The 15,662-nt window shown below is 38.7% G+C and overlaps 1 pseudogene; it reads left to right on the top strand.

Moving 5' to 3' along the window:
- Positions 1–447: 447 nt before the first annotated feature.
- On the top strand, positions 448–1,869 carry LOC133754509 (antizyme inhibitor 1-like; annotated as a pseudogene).
- Positions 1,870–15,662: the final 13,793 nt, after the last annotated feature.

Raw genomic sequence — 15,662 nt, 5'->3', positions numbered from 1 at the left:
AAGGAGAGTAGGAGAGAGAAAAATCAAGGGTCAGGACAGGTAATTTCGGAGCTTTCTATTAGACATAGTAATGAATGTGTTATGTGAAGAAGTATTCCCCCCACGTCGTTCCTGCAGCCTATGGCCCAGGCCACCTTGGGTATTTCTGCTCAAGGTAACCACATCCCTCTTTAAAAATTCCGCCAAGGAAGAGAAGATGCTTTACCTGACTCTTTGGGCCATTATCTCATGGCGAACTTTCTGACCAAGTATACAGCTACCCAGAGGGCCTAGGAGAAGTGTTGTATAGAGAGCAGTTTGACTTCAATGCTGAGCCACCTTGGGAACCTAGCTGATGATGGGGGGTTCCATCTCCTAACTTGTCCATTTTGTTGCATATTCTAAGGACCCAGACATAGGGTTGGTGGTCCGTCTCTTGTTTTTCCTGGTCTATGACTTTTGGCTTTGTGGAATACAGCTGAGATGAAAGGATTTATTGATGATGCAAACTACTCCGTTGGCCTGTTGAGTGAAGGAACAAACCTTGGAAATGTTATTGATAACTATGTATATGAATATACCCTGACACGGAAAAGTGCATTTTTGTGGGAGATCTTGGAAAGATTGTGAAGAAACACAGTCAATGGCAGAATGTAGTGGCTCAGATTAAGCCATTCTATACAGTGAAATGCAACTCTGCTCCAGCTGTACTTGAGATTTTGGCAGCTCTTGGAAATGGGTTTGCTTGTTCCAGTAAAAATGAAATGGCTTTAGTGCAAGAATTAGGTGTGCCACCAGAAAACATTATTTACATAAGTTCTTGCAAGCAGGCATCTCAGATAAAATATGCCGCAAAAGTTGGAGTGAATATCATGACATGTGACAATGAAATTGCAGAAGATTGCCCATAATCATCAAAATGCTAGTCTTACTACACATTGCAACAGAAGATAATATTGGAGGTGAAGAGGGTACTATGAAGGTTGGCACCTCACTGAAGAACTGTAGGCATCTCTTGGAATGTGCTAAGGAACTAGATGTGCAAATAATTGGGGTTAAATTTCATGTTTCAAGTGCTTGCAAAGAATCTCAAGTATATGTCCATGCTCTGTTTGATGCACGATGTGCTTTTGACATGGCTGGAGAATTTGGCTATAGCATGAACATGTTAGACATTGGTGGAGGCTTCACAGGAACTGAGTTTCAATTGGAAGAGATTAATCATGTTATCAGCCCTCTGTTGGATGTCTACTTTCCTGAAGGATCTGGTATTAAGATCATTTCAGGACCTGGCAGCTACTATGTGTCTTCTGCATTCACACTTGCAGTTAATATCATTGCAAAGAGAGTTGTTGAAAATGGTAAACTTTCCTCTGGAGAAAACACCAGAAGTGATGAACCAGCCTTCGTGTATTATATGAATGATGGTGTTTATGGTTCTTTTGCAAGTAAATTGTCTGAAAACTTAAAATGCCATTCCAGAGGTTCACAAGAAATGCAAGGAAGATGAGCCTCTGTTTACAAGCAGCCTTTGGGGTCCATCCTGTGATGAGCTTGATCTAATTGTGGAAAACTGTCTTCTTCCTGAGCTGAATGTGGGAGATTGGCTTATCTTTGATAACATGGGAGCAGATTCCTTCCATGAACCATCTGCTTTTAATGATTTTCAGAGGCCAGCCATTTATTACATGATGTCATTCAGTGATTGGTATGAGATGCAAGATTCTGGAATTACTTCAGACACAATGATGAAGAACTTCTTCTTTTTGTCTTCTTGCGTTCAGTTGAGCCAAGAAGACAGCTTTCCCACTGAAGCTTAAACAGGCACTAAATCTTCTTTAGATCTGAAGTTGCAGGTTAAGCTTGTCTGGTCTACATTCCAGTGTGGGGGGAAAAATTCAAACAATCTTATTTGTTAATTATCTTGGAAACAAAAATGGTTAGCAATAGCCAATTGGGGCCAGATGAAATAAGTTTTCATCTATAATTTATTGGGGGTAATGGGAGATTTAGATAATGTATCCAGATTTAAACTTACCAGTTTGTTCTATCCCTTAGGTGTTTAAAATAAAATATGCAACAAAATGGATGACTTAGTGGAGATGGAAGCCCATTATTTGGGTTCCCCATTAAACCGTTTACATACAAGTACACAGTTTTTATACTAAGGATTCATGTTTAAAAGTCTTGTAAAGTTAATGTGTTTCTCGCAGATTTATCAGATGTCAGTGGAAGACGACCAGTGTGATTTCATTAGATATGTTTAGTGTATTTAGGATGTGTAAATTTGTGCTTTGAACTGTAGTTAAATAAATGTAAAATTGCATCATAGTATTTGTTATATTTGACTTAATGTAACCCTTGTATGATTGCAATAAAATTTTGTGTAGATTTTACTGTTTTTTCAGGCTAAAACTTTGGGGAAGGGGCTAGCTCGCAATGGTAGTTTGGGAATAGATGTGTATATGGACTGTTGTTGAAGGTTATTCTTTTTTTTTTTTTTTTTTGACAGGCAGAGTGGACAGTGAGAGAGAGAGACAGAGAGAAAGGTCTTTATTTTGCCATTGGTTCACCCTCTAATAGCCGCCGCGGCTGGCGCGCTGTGGCCGGCACACCACACTGATCCGATAGCAGGAGCCAGGTGCTTCTCCTGGTCTCCCATGGGGTGCAGGGCCCAAGCACTTGGGCCATCCTCCACTGCACTCCCTGGCCACAGCAGAGAGCTGGCCTGGAAGAGGGGCAACCGGGACAGAATCCGGCGCCCTGACTGGGACTAGAACCCGGTGTGCTGGTGCCGCAAGGCGGAGGATTAGCCTGTTGAGCCACGGCGCCGGCCAAAGGTTATTATTCTTTATAGCCCATTTTCAGTTTAGCTTGGATCAGAACTTTTTCAGTTATTTAATTAGTAATTTAAGTAAAGTGTTTGGTAAATTCTTGTGAAGCTCAGATTCGTTATGGAGAGTTGATGTGCAGTAGTAGGCATGATGTTAACAGTTTAACACCAAAAATGTTAATCTTGAGTAAGCCAGTTGTCATCAGTGGGTGTTTCTGTATAGATAGGATATATAGAATACCTTAGTAAGTTCTTGGAATCACAAATCTTTTGGCTGAAGTGGAAGATTCTATTAAATATTGGCTAAATGTGGGGGAAGGGAGATAAAATTGCAGAAAGCTGTAGAGCATGAAAATGTAAAGAAGGGCTACACCTCTATCCAGAAACCTGAAGCTCTTTTGCATGGGATATTTAAATTCAGAGTGGAGGGTGGGGTGAAGCACACTTACTTTCTTCAATTTTCTAATTTCAGTCATTGCAAGTTTAGGCTTTTTTTTTGGTTTTGGTTTGAACTATTCCCTTATTTTCTTATTTCCCATTTGTTCAGCTTAGTAACTGCTTTTAATACTTTTTATACTAAATCTTCATGGTGGTTAGGGGAAGGGAGTTAGCATCACTAATCTGACAGTTGTTGCCAGGAATTTGCTTTGTTCACTGCTAGTATATTAGTAATCCTAGATCTCAAAATCACAATAGTAATAAGCAACAAAGGTCATTTTTTCCTAACTTACTCTATGTTCGGATGTGGAATTTCTGTCCCCCAAGAGGAAATGTGACTTCACTTTGGTGCCGACAGACAGAAAATTCAAACCGTGCAACATAGGAAAAGTTTGGAATGCACTTAATAGCTATTTTTTGCACCTTGATTTCAAGGTGGAAAGAAGTTAATCATGAATCTTTAATAAATATGAATCTCAAAACAGTAGGTGCTTACTATTTTTGATTTGATTATACCCATTTGAATTTCATGGGTTCTATTAATGAAAATAAAATTAGGACCCCAAAGTCCTTGCCATTTAATTCCCTTGGACTTTTCCAAGGGGTAATATTTATGGAATTTTATGCAAAATTCCAAGCTGCATTGCAACATTTTTCTTTTTATAAATCATAGCAAGGAGGAGGAATTGTTCCCTGCCTTCTTTACATGTACACTGTTGTGGTCCAGAAATGCCAAACCTTCTAAAAGGTGGTACAGCTTTTGAGTTCTTGACTGCAGAGTTGAGCTTCATGGTGTGTCAATTTTGCTATGTCTGTCAGAGAGCTGTTTTATGTGAAATAGCTAGGAGTTGCAAATATTACATGGGAATGATTTGGTAATGTAAAAAAATGTCTGTGTTGTATTTTACAGACTGTTTGCCATAAATCTGAGGTTTGAACCTTGTATTTCAATTTGGTATGCTAAAACAGTTCATGAATTAATGTAAAAAAAATTTTTATAATATTGTAATCTCAGTTCAAGATTTAACTGAAAATATATGACCCAAATGATTTCTGCATAGTAAAATGAACTGTAAAGGTGAAAAAAAGAGAGATTATTCTGAACATCGAAGAGAAGCTGATGATTGAGGTTGGGCTGTAGATAGACTTTCAGATGACATCATCATTCACATGACCTTTAAAGCTGTGAGACTGAGTGAGATTCCCTGGGGAACAAGTGCTGATAGAAAAAAAGTAGGAAGGCAAGTAATAAGGTTTGTTGCATCCTGCATTGTACAAATAAAGCAAAGCCAAGCAAGTAAACAAAATAAACAGACTAATGGGCTTTGAACAACTTACCTGAAAACTTCCAAAGGTTGATTTCCCTCATGTAATTTGGGAACCTACTGATCAAGGAGTTGCCCCGGAAAGAAATGAAAATATGCAAGTGAGAGATGTCAAAAGAAAATATGAGTATTGGAAGTGAGGAGCATGGTAAGACTATGTCATGATGTATTTTAGAGGAAGAAGCTTCTGTGAGTCAAATGAGAGAGCCAGTCAAAAAGGAGTCACACAGAGAAAACATGATGAGAATAGGGAGGGAGGGAAAAGAGAAGGGAAACATCTCTTTTCTATGAGAGAATAAAGTTGTGGCCACATATCAGGCTTTCATCAGGCCTGCTGCTTCTTCCAGGCTAATATGATTGATTCTCAATTCCTGAAACATGCTCAACTGTTCCCACAAAAGCTGAGAAACAGCAAGAGCCCAAGGGCTGTTTGAACACACGCTCATAGGTAAAGCATTTGAGCCATCTTGGCATGTCTGTGGTTCCTCATGGGTTCATTTTCCAAATACACTGCTCACAGTAAGATTTGGGTGTTCAAAATGTGACTCAAATGATCCTTATGACCTAGTAGGTTTTCCAGGATCTCCCAAATGCCAGCAGTGTCATGTTGGAATCTGACTGAAGGCATTATGTGAGGAAGATGCAGAATAGCAATACTCCTACATCTCTACTACTTTTTCTTTTGAATTCTTTGAAATACTGTGTGTATTAATACATTGATGTCTATCTCATTTGGCTGCATTGAATAACATGAGTCCTAGTGGTCCTCAAACTAGCCACCTTTGAGTGTGTGCCTCACATGATGTCCAAATTCTCAGTATTATGAAACTTCAGATCAACAATCCTCACCTTACCCTTTCTCTAAACAGCTTAAGATATGCAAAATGTGATATTTGAGAATTTCTCAATCACATTTCACTTATTAGTATGAGTCTTCCCTGAGTTTGTCCAAATGGGATTGATAGTTTCTTCCTCCAAATCCCTATAGAACTTCAAAAAAGCATGTAACTGCATTCATTGTTTTCAATAATAGAAGGTTGTTTTCAATCATAGAAGGTTGTTTCCATAACAGCTTCTCCCACATCATTGTGAACTTTCATGCACTTTCATTAATTTATCTCTCATTCAAGGATTTTTGGTGTGTTCTGGGTCCTGACTTCAGGGAGGAGGGATGTCTGTTCCTTGCACTTGATCATGTATGACACCCTGGAGAGAGACTCTGAGACATTTATTCTTAGACAGAGAGGAGACAGGCCTACTCTACGTGCTGTCTTGGGTTCCTTAGTGGCCTGTATATGTGGCCTATGTGAAGGGGAGAAGGACGCTATATATGTAAATAGCACAGGCTATTATAGCCACAGTATCTCTCATCTGGAGACTACTTTACTTTACTTTACTTTAGTAGTGGAACTGTGACCAGAACTCAAAGCTCCTGGTCACCTGTCTAGTATCTGCTTGACCACAATGTCAGAAATGAATTGGAAAATTGTGTTCTTCATTGAACACTTCTTTCTTCAGTCTAGTTCACTTCTATGTTTCAGTCACAAACTTGGGAATGAGAAGTAATCTGAAGTGATCCCTTTTTTGTAGATATTGTAGGTAAACAAGAAGTCACAAACATCAATTAAATTATCACAAAATTTGACATTACAAATTCCAATATCTGAGAATGAAAGTTTAGTGGACTGGTGATTCAGATGGCAGAGTAGGGAGGGAGCTTACTGCTCTGGTCTAGGAGAAGAAGTTTTACAAAAATGGAGAGTGGCAGTCGCAGGGACGAGTTAGGGAGAAAACATCAAGGGAAATTCTACACAAATTAGAGGGACACAGTGGATCTATGTGGATGGCATGGACACCTACAACTCAGGAACCCAGCAGCCAGGAGCCTCTGCACCAGTGTTGGAGAGTGAGTTATTTAAGAAGATTGGAGCTTTTCCTATTTGAACCGGGAAGAAGGTGACTTGGAGTCATCCTCTAACAAGAGAGTCCTGAGAAAACTGTTAACATAAATTAGAGAAAAGCAGCACACAAAATATGAAAAGTAGACTTTGATTACATAATGTGTATCCTATATCTAATTTACTTGAAGCCAAACATACCTCCAGGTTACTGTCAATCAATTTGCTCTTTATTTACAACAGTTTAATATGAATTCCTGTCTCTTGTAATCAAATGAATTTTATAAGAAACTTAGAGGGGGTGGCACTGTGGTATAGTAGGCTAAATCTCCGCTTGTGGTGCTGGCATCCCATATGGACACCAGTTCAACTCCCTTCTGCTCCACTTATGATTCAGCTCCCTGATAATGTGCCTGGGGAAGCAACTGAAGATGACCAAAGTGCTTGGGTTCCTATACCCATGTGGGAGACCTGGAAGAAACTCCTGGCTCCTGGCTTCAGTAAGTCCAAGCTCTGGCCACTGCAGCCATTTGGGGAGCGAACCTTCAGATGGGAGACCTTTCTCTCTGTCTTTCCTTCTCTCTGTAACTCTGCTTCTCAAATAAATAAAATAAAATCTTAAAAAAAAACTTAAAGAAACAAATGATATTTTTGAAAATTTTCAATTAAAATATACTTTTTTAAAAGTCAAAAAAGAAAGCTTAGTACATGTTATACACTAAGCAGTGCTTGTACACAGAAATCCTTTTACACTCACAACAGTTTGAGCATCAGGAATTGTTGCCCTTATTTTATAGAGAAAGTGAGGCAAAATAGGTAAAATGTTAAACAGCAAGTGAGTGGTTACATGGGAATACTAAGATGCTAGTCATGAATTAGTCTATTTCTAAAAACAGAACATTGAAGCTCAGTTGAGAAATTTTGGAAAAGGAACAGGTTCCTGGTCAATGCTTAATCATGATTATTGAATTTCAATGGTTTTTGGGACTCAGGCAAATGACAGGCCTTACCTCTTCCCCTAGCACTTGCCCAGGTCCCAGACTGATACTCACCTAGAGACTTCCTGCATGAATGTGAAGAACTTGAAGGAAGAGTGGCCCTTTGGGGTCAGGAGATCCTCATAGCCCATCTTAACAATTGTGTTCACTTTGATTTGGCCTAACCACCTTGGTTTCCTGAACCCCCCTCCCCAACAAGGATGATTACCCAGAATGTGATAGGTGAGTAGCCTAGAGACACAGGTGCCCATGCAAAGCAGTACATTTTAGAAAATAGAAAGCAGTGTAATTATGGAAAGATCTCACAGCAACAGATGCCATCCAAGGGTAGCACCATTCATTGGCTGGGAAGATTGGTATTAGAGTCCCTCAGACTCAGGTAAATTCCTTTAATCCTATTCCCCTAACCTGTGATTGGTATTGTGATCAGTAGCCAATCATTCTCATATTACTGCTCTTGAGTGAGTGCTGGAACAGGTATTGTGTGAGGGTTCCAAGCACTGCAGAATGAATGCTAGCAAGGGTGGTTGTTTCCTTACATCCTCAGGTTTTTAGTCTTGGGTAATGAGAAATATCACATGGTGACAACTGATGCATGAGCTTCCCTCTGCTGCAAAAGTGACTGCATGGCCAGAAGGACTCTAATGTCCTCCAGAGTAAACCTCACAGAGAACCTGACCCAAGGCTTCCTTGCTACCTCTAGAATAAAGCCAGAACTTTCCATTCAGGGTCTTAAGAAGTTCCACTGCAGTCACCATGACAGCCTCTGTTGCTAACATGCCTGACCATTGTGCTCCTTCTTGTATCCACACCTGCTCTGAGGTGGGTGGCTATATCCTCCCCTCACCTGTACCCATAGACCCTTACCATCTTGTCACGCTGCTGACCTTGGCAGCAATGTCCCACCTGTAGTCAACTTGACACTCTGCACCTCCTGTCCTGATTTTGTTTATCTGTAATTATTTATATCTTTTGGGAATTACTGCCTTTTTCTGTCTCTGCTCCAGTAATCTTGAGCTTCTCACATGTAGCTCATGGGGGTATTATCCTTCAGTGTCCCTTTTATCCTTACAATGACGGAATGGGTTTGAATAAATGAATTAGGAGCACCATGTGTAAGGCAATATTTTTCTAAGTTCTCATTTTAGTACCTTTCTTCTTCATAACCTCTTTGAAGTAAGCCATTCTGAATTTCCCTGCAGATGATGGTGATTAAATGTGTCACACTGAGTCCTTATGGCTTCAAGCTCACTTATCAGAGGTCATTATGATTACACTAGACAGCATATAAATCACAATACTGCATTTAACTCTTTTTTTGCAAAGTGGTCATGTTGTCTGCCTCCTCTCACACTGCAGAGATGACACAGAATCTACATGGATAATAATCATGAACATGAATGAAAATGCCTTTCTAATCTCAATGACACTAATGAGTAAGAAGCAAAAATATAAAACACGGAAAAATACTTGCTACAAAGGATTAGAATATACAGGAAAACATAACATTTCATCTATTTAGTATGGGGGGAGCTTCATTTCATAGTTAGGTTCAATATGTAGGCATGTTAGTATTGAGACACTTTGCTGAAATCACTGGGAGAAGATTCTTAGTTGTATTAGCTTAACATAGGGATTGGCCATGCTTGTAAGAAATATCCAAGGGCAGAGAGAATATGAGGTTATGTAGAGAAAAGGATTGTAGATGGATCATCTAGGAAATCAGGAAGAAACAGCTGTGGAAGAGTAATAAGCCTAGGAGACTAGGAAAGACCCATATACCACAGAAGGACCAGCATCATGATTAAAGATACCATCAAGTTTCTACATGGGTTGTACTAATATCTGTGGACTCAACCAAGGACGAATATGCTTCTAAATTCATTATATTTGTTATTGTTTTCAGGATCATTTATTTCCTTGTGATACATGCTACAGGACTCCAGATTCTCAAAGTCAGTTGTCACCTAACTTCCGGACCTAGGAGCCATGTGTACTTCCCTGCTCATGCCACACTGCATTGTACAGCAAGGGAATTTTCTTGAAGTCTGCCAAGTGGCACCTCATATAGGAGACCTTACAATGGGAGTGCCAGTCTATCAGCAATCAGCTAGAGCCAAGTGCAATCCAATGGAGAGGGAAACATAGGGCTTAGCACAGGGTACAGATATAAGGTGTCTGTCCACCATACAGACTATTCTATAAAAGTTTGTTCATGATGCAAAAAATATTTCATACTATTGGAGAACTGGTTTAATGGCTAAATACTCTGAAAAAGGAGAAAATATAGACCATTATCCTATGCCAGAACTTCCCACCTGGACACATTACACATTTTTAGCTGGATAATACTTAGTTGGAGCACAAGCCAATACTGTTTCTTGGAGGAAGACAGCTACCAACTAGAAGATAGTGCAGCCCCTTCAGTGAGAGCTAGAAATGTCTTCAGACAGTTCACAAACTCCTAGGAAGCCATACAAGCCCAGCTGAAAATCATACCTCTACGTCAAGGGAGAGCACATAGTAGAGTGCATGCTTTCCTAGTAGGGAAGAGTTATGATAATGATTGGCAGAATTGTCTGTTTTCTTGTTATCACTTATAACATGGAATGATTATTTCTGAATTCATTGGATATGTCATACATTTCTCTAAATTTAGATTGGCCGCCAGTATTTTATCCTTTGCACTTTCACAGTTGTGAATTAATGTTGGGGTCTTTAATGTAAAATATTGATAGCATCATTTTGTCTTTCTTTCTTAACTCTCTGAGAACTGAAATGGTCTTGCACTCAGACACTCAGTACCTGTCACCCTTAGGAATGAGGGCCCTGCCCTTCTGTGTCTTTCTTCCTTTGATCTTGGATCACTCTCTATTCTTCAGAAAGATTCAGAACGTTCCCCCTGCTTCCTGCTAACTATTTTGTTAAAAAAATCATGACTGTTCAAAAACTACCCTAGACTGAACTTAAAGTTTAAATGCTTTGCTCTGCTCATAGATAAAAATAGGTCATGTATCACCCAAGGATCATTTAAAACTTCCGTTGGAGTTAATGAAAAGGTGGACAGTAAAAAGAGAGCCTAGGAAAAAACAAGGTATAAGGAAAAGCCAGCAGCCAATATTCACTATTCATCAGCGACATCTGATTAGGTCAATAGGTAGACCATAGGTGGATGTCCTTGACCCCATATGAGTCATCTTTCTTCATCTGAAAATGCTCTGTGAATGGATTTGCACTTAGTTACCTTTCTTCACTCATTGTAGGCTATTCATGGATCAAATGGTCAATACCACCTTGATCTCTTTTGTCTCCCTTTTGAGGTGTAATTTAAAGACTATATACTACCTGGGGCTATCTTGGCTCACATTGTGACTTAGTAGGCTAGGTCTCCACCTGCAGTGCTATCATCCCATATGGACACCAATTTCTGTCTTGGCAGCTCCTCTTCCATTCCAGCTCTCTGCTTATGTCCTGGGAAAGCACTGGAAGATAGCCCATATGCTTGGGCCCCTGCACCCATGTGGGAGTCTCATAAGAACCTCCTGGCTCCTGGCTTCAGATCGGCCCAGCTCTGGCTGTGTGGCTACTTGGGGAGTGAACCAGCATATGGGAGACCTTGCTCTGTCTCTTCCTCTCTCTGTCTGTAGCTCTAATTCTCAAATAAATAATTTTTTTAAAATAGACTGTGCTACTGTGTGGACTCAACAGAAGACCACCTCAGCTACATGTCTCTTAGGAGGAAGCTGTGGCCAAAGTTCCTCCACCACTATTATACAAGTCAGATTCCATTGCCAGTACATAGGCACACTTGGTAGCTGTCTGACAGTTAGCTGACTGTTGATCAGGCATTGTTGGCCTAAGGCGCTTGGTGGATAAAAATTAGGCTTAAATTAAGCTTAGTGCCTAGTGAAACATGTGGTGAGAAATGGCTTTGTAAGATACCAAACTTGTTTTTTAACTTGGTTCATTTACAAGCCCAACTGGCTATCAATAACAATGGGCCACAAGGTCTCTAATTTTATAGCCTAGGATATGTTTTACAAAATTAAGAAATTTTAGTTTAAACTTATAAAAGAAATTGTGGTTTACTGTAAGATGACTTGACCTCAGTGTTCCCAGAGATGAAATTAGAAATGGCCATTCAATCAATCTCAGATTTATGTCACTGTTTTCAAGCTTGAGTTAAAATTAAAATTTTAAGAACAAATAATACAATATAAATAATACAATAAAAATAACACAAGATAAATAAAATAAAATGTCTGAGTGTATAATAAGGTAGAAAATCAGCTGGAAACAAGTACTGATATTTGGCCTTATTGTTTATTTCACATCCCTCCTCAGTCTTCATCAGTATGTCATCAACTGTAAAATGCTAAGGAAGGCTAGTTGCCTCATGCCAAGATGGTGGAATACTGAACAACATACTGCACTAGCTAGGAAAAAATAGTAAGAAAAAAAGTGTAGAGTGTAGGAAGTGCAATCTCAGCAGACAATTGAGAGAAAACTGCAGTGGAAATTCTATGGAAAAAAAGAGTAATGCCATGGACATGTGTGGAAGGTACAGACACAAAGTATGAACATGCACGCAGCAAAGAACTTCAGTAGCCAAAAGCCAAAGAATGTGTCAGCTTGAAGATGGAGGTGAACTTACACTGCACCAACCCACAGTGATATACCCTCACCACAAAATTGCAGAATACACATTCTTCTCATTAGAATATGGAACTTGCTCTAGGACTGACCACATGCTAGGCCACAAAGCTAGTCTCAGAAAATTAAAAAAAAATCAAAAAGATACCATGCATCTTCTCTGACCACAATGGAATAAACTGGAAATCAACAGCTCAAGAATCTTTATATCATATGGAAATGAGTCAAGACGGAACAACCTGGTCCTGAATGAATAGTAGATCATAGAAAAAATCAAAAGAGAAATAGAAAACTTCTATAAACAAATGGATATGACAATATTTCATTTCAAAACATATAGAACACAGAAAAAGTAGTGATAAGTGGGAAGCTTACAGCAATCAATGACTATATGAAGAAATTAGAAAGTTACCAATAAATGAGCTACCATTGCATCTCAAAGACCTAGAAAAACAATAACAAACCAAACCCAAAATTAGTAAGAGGTAATAATTGCAATAAAAGAAGAAATAAACAAAACTGAAAAACAACAACAAAAATAAAAAAAAAAAACAAAGAAAAAGATCCAGGAAATGAGTTGGGGGTTTTTTTGGAAAAATAAACAAATACAACATTGGTCAAAGTAACCAAAGAAAGAGAAGGAAGACCCAAATTGATAAAATTGGAGATGGAAAAGGAAATGTAACCACAGAAATAAAAAGAATCATCAAGAATTCCTACAAGGTGCTTTATGGCAACAGAACAGGAAACCTAGAAGAAATAGAAAGATTCTTGGACACATACAATCTACCAAAATTGAGTCATGAAGACATAGAAAACCTAAACAGAGCAATAACCAATACAGAAATTGAATTGGCAATAAAGACTCTCCCAAAAAAGAAAAGCCCAGGACAGGATGTCTTCACTGCTGAATTCTACCAGGCATTTAAAGAAGAACTAATTCCAATCCTTCCCAAGCTATTCAAAACAATTGAAAGGGAGGAAATCTTCCCAAACTCCTTTGAGGAAGCCTGCATCACCTTAATTCCTAACCCTGAAAAAGCTGTGACAGAGAAAGAGAACTACAGACCAATATCCCTGATGAACATAAATGCAAAAATCCTCAACACAATATTAGCTAATTGAATTTAATTGAATTTTTTAATATATCAGAAGATCATTCATCCAGACCAAGTGGGATTTATCCCTGGTGTTCAGGGGTGGTTTGACATTTGTGAATTAATAAATGAATACATCACATTAAGAAAATTAAGAACAAAAACCATATGGCTATCTTAGTAGATGCAGAGAAAGCATTTGATGAAATACAGCATGCTTTCATGATGAAAACCTTATGCAAACTGGGTATTCCTCAAAGATTTAGCCAGAGCCATTAGGATAGAAAAAGAAATCAAAGGGATGCAAATTGGAAAGGAGGAAACCAAACTATCCTTATTTGCAGATGACATGATCCTATATATAGAAGATCCAAAAGACTACACTAATAAAATATTGGAACTCATAAAAAGTTTGATAATTTGGCAGGATATGAAATCAGACAGAAAAATAAAGTTTTTGTATGCACAGGCAATGCCATGACTGCAAAAGAGATTTTAAGATCACTCTTATGCACAATAGTTCCAAAAAGTATTAAACACTTGGAAAAAATTTATCCAAGATGTCAAAGATCTCTATAATTAAAATTAGAAAACACTAAAGAAAAAAAATAGAAGAGTACATTTTTTGACAGGCAGAGTTAGACAGTGAGAGAGAGAGATATAGAGAGAAAGGTCTTCCTTCCATTGGTTCACCCCTCAAATGGCCACTACAGCCAGCGTGCTGCACTGGGCTGATCCAAAGCCAGGAGCCAGGTGCTTCCTCCTGGTCTCCCATGCATGTGCAGGGCCCAAGCACTTGGGCCATCCTCCACTGCCTTCCCAGGCCACAGCAGAGAGCTGGACTGGAAGAGGAGCAACTGGGACAGAATCTGACGCTCAACCAGGACTAGAACCTGGGGTACTGGTGCTCCAGGCAGAGGATTAGCCTAGTGAACTGCAGCGTTGGCCAAAGAGTACATTAGAATATGGAAAAATCTTCCATGCTCATGTATTGGAAAATCAACATCATCATCAAAATGTCCATACTACCATAAGCAATTTACAGATCCAATACAATTCCAATCAAAATACCAAGGACATTCTTCACAGATCTAGAAAAAATGATGATGCTAAAATTCATATGAAAACACAAGAGACCACAAATTGCTAAGGCAATCTTATACAACAAAAAAGAAAGCCAGGGACATCACAATAACTGATTTCAAGACATATTATAAAGCAATTATAATCAAAGCAGCCTGGTGCTGGCACAAAAACAGACTTTCAGACAAATGGAACAGAATAGAAACTACAGACATCAATCCATACATCTACAACCAACTTATCTTTGACAAATAGCTAAAATCAAATTCTGGAGCAAGGACAGTCTCTCAACAAGAGTTGCTGGGAAAACTGGATCTGCACATGCCAAAGTATGAAACTAGATGGATACCTAACACTTTACACAAAAATCCACTCAACTGGATAAAAGACCTAAATCTATGACCCAATACTATCAAATTACTAGAGAACATGAAGGAAGCTCTGCAAGACTTGGGAATAGGCAGACTTCTTTGGAAAGACTTTAGATGCATAGGCAAAGTCAAATTTGACAAATAGGATTGCATCAAGCTGAGGTTTCTGCAATGCAAAAGAGACACTCAGGAAAGTGAAGAGACAACTGACAGAATGGGGAAAAGTTTTATAATCTATGCAACTGATAAAGAGCTCAAGAAATTCAACAACAACTAAACAATCCAGTTTAAAAAAAAAGGGCAAAGGACTTTAACCAGCATTCTTCAAAAGAGGAAATTTAGCCGGTCAACAGACAATTGAAAAAATGCTCAGGATCACTAGCCATGAAGGAGGTGCAAATAAAAACCACAATGAGGTTTTCAGTTAGAATGGCTCTTACAGAAATGAACAAAAAATACTTGAATGGATGTGGGGAAAATGGTACCCTAGTTCACTGTAGGTGAGAATGTAAACTATTGCAGCCACTGTGGAAGACATCTGGAATACCTCAGAAGTCTGAATATAGACCTACCATATGATCCCACCATTCCACTCCTTGGAACTTACTGAAACCGTAATAAATCAGTGTATGAATGAGTTATCTGTACCTTCATGTTCATTGCAGCCCAATCCACAAGAGATAAAATATGGAATCAGCATCTTCAATATAATACAAAAGGCCTAATTAATTGATGTCTCTGCAAGATGAGAGATATATCATTTGACATTTCTAAAGTCCCAATTGGAAATACCAAAAATCCAAGAATTTGGAACTTTGATTTTTAATGCCTGCCAAGATGCCAAGAGTGCTTAAAATACCTGTTATAAATAGGATCTCTTAACATCATGACATATTATATACCACATTTGATCATTATTGTGAAGTGACCAGTCAAATGCTTCAGAATAAATATATATTGTAACTAACCATGAGTCTTTTAATAAAA

Source organism: Lepus europaeus, unplaced genomic scaffold (assembly GCF_033115175.1).
Source record: "Lepus europaeus isolate LE1 unplaced genomic scaffold, mLepTim1.pri SCAFFOLD_129, whole genome shotgun sequence".
NCBI classification, from domain to species: Eukaryota; Metazoa; Chordata; class Mammalia; order Lagomorpha; family Leporidae; genus Lepus; species Lepus europaeus.
The sequence above is the reverse complement of the archived record's forward strand: the minus strand, read 5'-3'. Positions and strand labels throughout refer to the sequence as shown.